This window comes from Olea europaea, chromosome 9, assembly GCF_002742605.1.
Source record: "Olea europaea var. sylvestris chromosome 9, O_europaea_v1, whole genome shotgun sequence".
Taxonomy (NCBI): Eukaryota; Viridiplantae; Streptophyta; class Magnoliopsida; order Lamiales; family Oleaceae; genus Olea; species Olea europaea.
The window spans coordinates 10,628,994-10,637,001 of record NC_036245.1 but is presented as its reverse complement, the minus strand read 5'-3'; the positions used below and the strand labels follow the sequence as shown (position 1 = coordinate 10,637,001).

Here is an 8,008-nt window from a genome sequence, read left to right as displayed (position 1 = left end):
ATTTGTAAATGGCCTTTCATCCTCGTTGTCTTGAACTTCCTCGTAAATCCTTCGTGTAACGGTGACATCATGGTGAGTAGCAACTGCCCCAGGAATAACCACATCATCCTCCCGAGCAATCTCAACAGTATCCCAAAAATCATTCTCATTACGATCCTCTCCATCAAAAACTTCGTGTTCACCCTCGATGACATTTTTCTTCAACAAACTTACGCAAATAGGAGTTGTCTTTCGACCTTGGTTCAATTGAATTAGATGCTTTATTTGCGCTTCAGAAGTAACTTTCAAAGGTGGAATCGAAATTGTTGAATGCTTTTGAAATAAAAATCCCAATTCCATATCGTACTGAGAGGAATCGACGTTAAGCATGTTTTGTATTTCACTGTACATTTCTGTAAACGAAGTATTTTTTGTTATCGTAATAGCAGCAACCCCTTCTCCTTCACTCGTCCATTTCCATTCCCATTGACCATTTTCTTTCCTTTGAAATTCGCCGAAATAACAGATTGGGACACACGCTTTTGCCATATCTGCATTATGAATTAAAAATATCAGAATAAATTATCAGAAAAAAATTATCAGAATCGAGGGGCGGGGGAGTCTGCAACGGACGGTCCGGACGGTCCGGACCGTCGTTAAATCCGTCGTTCCGACGTCTGATCGGTGCCGGCCTGAACTTTGACTCTAATATTATTTTTTCTACCATTTAAAAAAAATATACGACTTCAATAAAAATAAAATTAAATACTACGAAAAGATACTTACCGAATTGAAGTGCTGAAATTTAACTAAATTTTTCTATTGAGATTGATAACTGATAAATTTATGAAATTTTGAGGTTGAAGTGGATGAAAAATGGAAGAGTTTTTATCGTGTTAGAGTAAACTGATGAAAATACTGAATTCGTTTTCAAATTTCAATTGAGCCTTGTTTGGATTTTTATTTGTAACTTAAAGATATTTTTGTCTTTTTACCATATTTCTATTTTTGTAATTATATAACTCATTTAAGGGCGTTTTAGTCTTTTACACAAGAAATGGCTATTGTGGTGAATGTTAGATTTTTATGGTTAAAATGGAAAATGGTTGGTTTGACAAAGCTATACTTAAAAGTACCCCAAATAAACACCCCGAAGAACGTTGATTCAATATTTTGAAATAACCACAATGCCCTTAGAATATCACCCTACACGTACACTCTCGTGTCATTATCCGGGGGTTAAAATAGGTACAAATGTACACATCCTAAATCGGCTATAAATAACGAACAAAGTTCATGAAAAATACCCTAAATCTCTCATTAGTTTAAGTATGAGGCTACTGGTTTATGCAGTGATGAAGGAAATCTTCTAGGGTTGTTGCCCTTCAACGCTTCCAGCAGCCGATGATCTTACAACTAAATGTCAACAACCCATGTCATTTCATCACCATCATCAATCAAAAACCCTAAACCCTAAACTCTGAAAGCTCTGTTAAACGCACCCCTTATTCTTCCCAAACGGGGGCTAAAAGTATTTTGAGGCTATGATGATTTTTTTAATCAAAAGGAAGATCAGATTTAGAGCGAACCAGTATCCTGGCGTGGCGAAATCAGAGAATTATTGAGATGGGTTCTCATAAAGCAACTGATTTCTGCAGCCATGGCTGGTTTGTCATTTTTTTCTTCTGATGATAAAAGGCGAATCTGAGCCTGCAATAGCGTTTTCAAAATGCAAATTTTTAATATAATTTATTTTTTCCTTTCCACTGATATTTGATTTTCACTTTCTACAACGAGGACCATTTAATCTGGGTAATGTAGGTACAGGTTTTGCAGATTGTGACAATTTTCTGTTTTATAATTTTATTTTTGTGTTAATCATTTTTAGCATTTTCCAATTTGAAAGAACTTATTGTCAATCTCGTGCACTTCATCATTTGCTTGACGGATTTAGTTTTTCTCTTCGCCTTCGCGGATAATGAAAATAATACATGGCTTTTGTTGGCGCACACTTTTATTGGAATAACAAATGTCTGATTAAATGTGATGAAATCTCAAACTAACATTAGTGATTCAATCAAGATTTTAGTGTGAAAAAAGAAGACATTATCTACCTTCAACTGGATGGCTCACGTACGCATCTTACACCTATGGTGCATCATTCAACGAACATATTTGATCAACTTTCTCATTTTTCTCCTAATTTGTTTAGTGATTTTGTCTCATCTCAAAGGGCTATTTGTTAACTCTCCAATTCCTAATAATAAATCATTATCCTTTTGGATGTCCGACCAGAGAGAGAGAGAGGGAGAGAGGAATGAGAGAAATAATTGGGAGAAATTTGATTCAAGAGGGGGTTGGTCTTAGCCTAATTGATGAAAAGTCTATTCTCAAAAAATCTTTACTTGTTCCCAAAAATTTCATTCAGTGTCATTTCTTAAACCCATCTCGTCTGTGTCGTTTTAATTCACCTTTTTTTACTAAAGCCCTTTTACATAATCAGCATCCACATCTCAAAATGGATGTTATTCATGTGAACTCCGTAACTACACAACTATGGAAACCATTAAAACATTAATCAACCACCAAAATAGACAAAATTGAAATAGCAAACAAAATAGCTATAAACAGGAACAAAAGAGATCTTAATACACCGCACCAACTAAAATCAAAGCTCTCGTAAATACAAACCATAGAAAAAATTGCCAATTTGCCAACATTTTTATCTAAAAACCATAGACACGACACGAGAAAAATATTAATACTCCACTTTCTGTCATCGAAGGCATTTACAAAATGGTACAACACTGATTGGTTTTCTTTGCTTGTTTGTAGAACATCTGTTTCGACAGCACCAAGGAAATTCAAGTGTCAGCATCACCAAACTATAAGTTTGAAAAATAGGAAAATATTTGTTTATAAAATCCTGAATAAAAGTTAAATTCTAAGCCATGATCGGTATTCAAGTAAGTGAACATGTACGCACGTTTTATGAGCTTCTTATAAAAAGGTAATTTATCGGAAATGCTCTGAAAAAAGTGCATTGCATGGCAAGTTTCAGCAACTTTAGTTACATGAAATTCACAACTCAACTAGTAATCAAAATACTCTAAACCTATGGGGTATTCAGCCCAACTCCATATAACTTAGTCTCAATGAATTTGGACAGTTGTCAACAATATATGGTTTTCTATTTATGCCATCAAACCAAAAAAGAGCACGTGCTAATCATTAACATTAACAGAGGAGAATTAAAATAATTTGTGCAAAGCAGAGATCTTTCGTACACTGCTGGAACTCAAAAACAGATATTTTTTGCTCATAGAAAGCAGTGGCAGAACTGGCTAAAGAGGTTTCCTCCTTAGCTTAATAGCTTCCCTTTAAATTGTGGTTGACTATATAGTTTAATGGGACACCATCAAATAATCAAAATACAATTGACTATCCAAAGATTTTCTACCAAAAAGAACAAGAAAAGAAGATCAAGAGACAAAATCTTAGTAGTTAAACTGAGACAACCCTGTCATTTAAGTATTTTAACTCAAAAATTCCCAACAATGGTTTCTAAAAGATGAAGAACACGCGTGTTCTTGAATTTTCAATTAATCGTAGCCGTAAACTAACAGTTACATAGACATACCTGAGAAGCAGCACTGAGGTCTGAACTCTTATCGACCAAACTATCTAGCTTCTCACGTCGAGCGAGGACACTGTCGATTGTTTTATGCTGAGTGAAAATAGAAGATAAAGAATTAGCAGAGGTAAGCGAAGCTAACAAAGAAGAAAGAAGAAAATGAACAAGATTTAAGGATTAAACGCCATGATACATTCAATAAATAGCAATACTTGGTGAGCAAGCCATTTACAGAGCTCAACCTAATTTCATATTTGGAACCTTCTTAACAGAAAATAATAAACACACATTTTGTAGCCTGGAAGAGAGAAATTACAAAAATTCCATTTACATGACGTCACATATCTGTGTTTAAAAAGGATATTGCTCACTTGAGCTTATCTATTTGTTCAGTTAGGTGTATTCGACCTTCCACTTTCTTTCTTTTTATAGATTTGGCTAAGCTTAAAGGTGCTTAAAAGCACCGTTTCTACATACTTCCCAAAAAGCCTATTTAGGCTTAGCCAAACATGCTATTTGCTTATTTCCTCTTTTTGGAAATAAGGAGCTAGAAAGTCTGACGTTGGGTGGGTAATGTCAATAGCATCATAGCATCACATGAGAGTAGAGGACTATAACATATAATTAATACAAGTTTCATTTCATTTCTCGACACAAAGGAGAGAACAAATAATCTGAAACGCCAACCAATCCCTTCATGATCAGCCTCGAATATCAGTTTTTCAATATGCTAATTGCCTAATTTGCTCTGAGAAAAGAAAGACATATGACATTGCCAACTGTGGAGCAGGTCACCCAAAAGATACTCTGTATTTACATTTTATATACATAAAATCACATTGTATGTAGCTGACCAAAAATCAGCCCTACAGATACAGCCATTCAACATGCTTACTATTAATATGTGCCACTTGGACAAAGTAATCATGACCACGCACTGACCAAAATCTCGATGATCACATCAAAATTTTACTAACGAGTAAAAAAATAATTATAGCAAACCTATCAAGTTCTGCATAAAGTATGAAGACAACTGCCAAAAAGCGCTAGTGAAGAAGAATTGCGCACAAAAATATAATAAGAACTATCATCCTAAACATGACATAGGCTTTTTATTTCTTTTTTTGGCCTTTCATTCCCCAATTAGAGAGGTTGAAAAGGCTTTACAGTTTCAACTCTTTCATTGTTATCAAACCGATACATCAATTTACAACTATAGTCAGAATTATCTAATACCTAGAATCAACACAATAAAGAGGAAAAGGGCTTTAAATATGGTGGAAACACGTAACTCACAAGAATGATTTTGGTTTCATCCAGTTCCCTCTAATTTTTAACAGCTTATCAGCCTCAGTAGGGTCCTAAAGAGTCGGAATACTAACAAATTAAATTGACAGTTGAAAGAAAAATACCTCATCCGGCACCTATTATCTTCTTAAGAAAATAGATTCTAGCCCAAATACATAACAGGAAACCTCATATACCTGAAATTTAGTTAGAGCATCATTTAAATAGGGCCATGCTTCAGTCTTAACAGCTTGCATAGTTCTCCATGAATCACTGAAATTCTTTTGATATTCATCCGAACCTGACAAATATTAATCCACAGAAACTTGCAAACTAATAATTATTCATTGGTATTCCTGCAAAATATAATATTTGGCCAATGAGGTACGGTTACCTGGTTAAGCAATGAAAATGCACTTCTAACCTGGTAATGGTCATCCATTAAACCCAATGCGCATAAGCCATTTTGGTTGTAAGCATCCACCTTGTACTCTATTGTGCAAAAGAAATAAAGAAAGATGTTTACCTATAGCTATACATGAAATAACTTCCAAAAGCAATAGAATTATGTCACAGAGAATTGGACAGAAAATGGTAAAACTTTTCAAGCAAGTAATTTTGGCGTCTACTAATTCAATCAATTTTTTTTAAATAAACCAGAAATCGAAATCAGTCCAAATCTACCTGAAGTGTTGTGGGCAAAAAAGAATGGGCAATGGTAGATTGCAAGAACCCCCAACTTAAATATTGCCGAAATTTATAGATACAACACAGCTGTACATATTCAACTGAACAATTGGAGCCCTAAAAGCAAACTATATATTAAATATCCACTGAAAATCAACAAAACCCCTATAGTAGACTTCAAAGTCTCAGCATGATCCCTGCAGCTCACACACTGCATTCCAACATTAGATTTCATGGTTTATCATCAACAATTTCCCCTTAAAAGTTGAAGAAGTTTTGCTATGATGGCCAATTGAAAAGGACACCCATAGACCACAGGATCTCAACTGGCAGTTAATCACTTGTTATTGGAGATCGGGAGACCAATTGGTGCTCAAAAAGGGAAATTCAAAATATAAATGTTACCACTAAACTTTACTTCGAGTTCCCAAATACAAAATGCACTTATTCAAAACCATAAATAAATTCAACATTCACCTAAAACAATTGTACAATATAAGGTTATCTAACTTGAGCATCATAAAATTAGTATTCATAGGGGAAAGAATAATACAAAACTTAACAACTAGAAGTCATCACTCATTTTTCCTATTCCATTTCCAACGACCGACTTTTTTGCTACTTCTTGTCCTATCTATATCCATCATCGCATATTAAGTTTGCATATGAACTCCTTCAAAACCAAATATCTCACCCATATGGAGCCTATTGAATCACTAATTTACCAAGATGCTGCATCATAACCATCGTCGCCTCAACAAATAATACTTTATTTTGCTTAATTAAACAACCCCAATATAAATCAAATTATAGATAGAACCAGAACGATTTTCACTAAATTATCATAAAATAATTGACAATTACCACGCCTAAAACAAAAAGAAATTCAAAAATCTCAAAACTTATGCCAAAAAAGCTTCCACACATGCATCTATAATATATGAAATCAATCAAAATCCATCATAGAACAAATTAATAAACAAACAAATGAAGTTTCACAAAAAAACTCCATTTTCGGAAGAAGAAGAGGAGAATTTCACTATAATCAAACATAAAATGTTCACTACACAATCCAAAAGTAATGAAATCTCGTGTCTAAACTCCAGTTAAAAAAAGATCATGCATAATTCAAATGAACAACGATTTTCAATAAACATAAAATGCAGAAAAATTACTTTAAAAAAAAAAAAAAAAAAAGGATTGGACCTTCGTGCTGCACAGACTGGCGTTCGTCGGGTGGGGTCCGCTTGGCTACCGTCCGCGCCACAAAGACAATAAACTCTTTGACGCTGGACCGCTGGAAGAACCCGAAACGACTCACGTCCGATGCCTTGGCCAATATCACTGGATCCGAACCCTCCAGGCTGCATTTTAACACCAACAATGCCGTGATCTGCATCCTCCCCTTTCTTCTTGTGTTTCTGTGCGTGTGTATATATATTTATATATCTATATCTATTTCTATAACCAAGAAAATGAAGAGAATTTTGTACATCTCTATAATTTCACCGCTCAAAAGTGTGAGGATTGAAATACCCAGAAATACGGGAGCAGGAACAAATTTCGTCTTGCTTTATACGTATACGTAATTGCGTATAGACAAATGCTGTAACATCTGCATTATTTTTTGTATTTCCTTTTCATTGTGGAATGTAAAAGTGTTTATTACATGTTTAAAGAACCAATGAAATCTCAGATAATATTTGGTTTCCTTTTTGATTTACGATATTATATTTACGGCAATAGAGTATAATGAATATCGGCGCTCATTTTATGTTACGTAGATCAAATGAACAGAATATACACATATTGATACTGGGAAAAAATCACACAAAAATGTGGAAAGTCTTTTAGGTTAAACTTTATTGGATCACAAGGTCCTTAGTTCGTATTGCCATAACAAATATATTAAGGGTGTGTTTGATTACATTTATTTTCTATGGAAAATATTAATTTTTCACACAAATTCTTACTTGGAGTGTTTGATTGCTATTTTTTTCCCATGGAAATTTTTTTCCAACTTTTGAAAATATGCATAATTTTCCTTGTTTTTAAGGAAAATATTTTCCTCGGATAGAAGTGGTTTTTATTTTCTACAAAAGATGTAAATCATTTTCTTTTCTACGTGTACCTAGAAAAGAAAATATTTTCCTTAAAAATAAGAAAAATTAGGCATATTTTCAAAAGTTGGAAAATATTTTCCTTGGAAAAAAATAGCAATCAAACACTCCAAGTAGAAATTTGGACGGAAAACTGATATTTTTCATGGAAAATAAATATAATCAAACACAACCTAAGTGTTTGTTTGATTGTAAAGATAGAATTGAAAACGAATTTCAGATAATTGAATTGCCTAAAAATTATTTTTTTGGGAATTGTAAATTATTATATTTGATTGATATAATTTTTCACGTGGAAAAT

General features: G+C 33.7%; 1 pseudogene; it reads right to left on the bottom strand.

Annotated features, from left to right (window-relative positions):
* Positions 1–2,559: 2,559 nt before the first annotated feature.
* On the bottom strand, positions 2,560–7,073 carry LOC111399642 (annotated as a pseudogene).
* Positions 7,074–8,008: the final 935 nt, after the last annotated feature.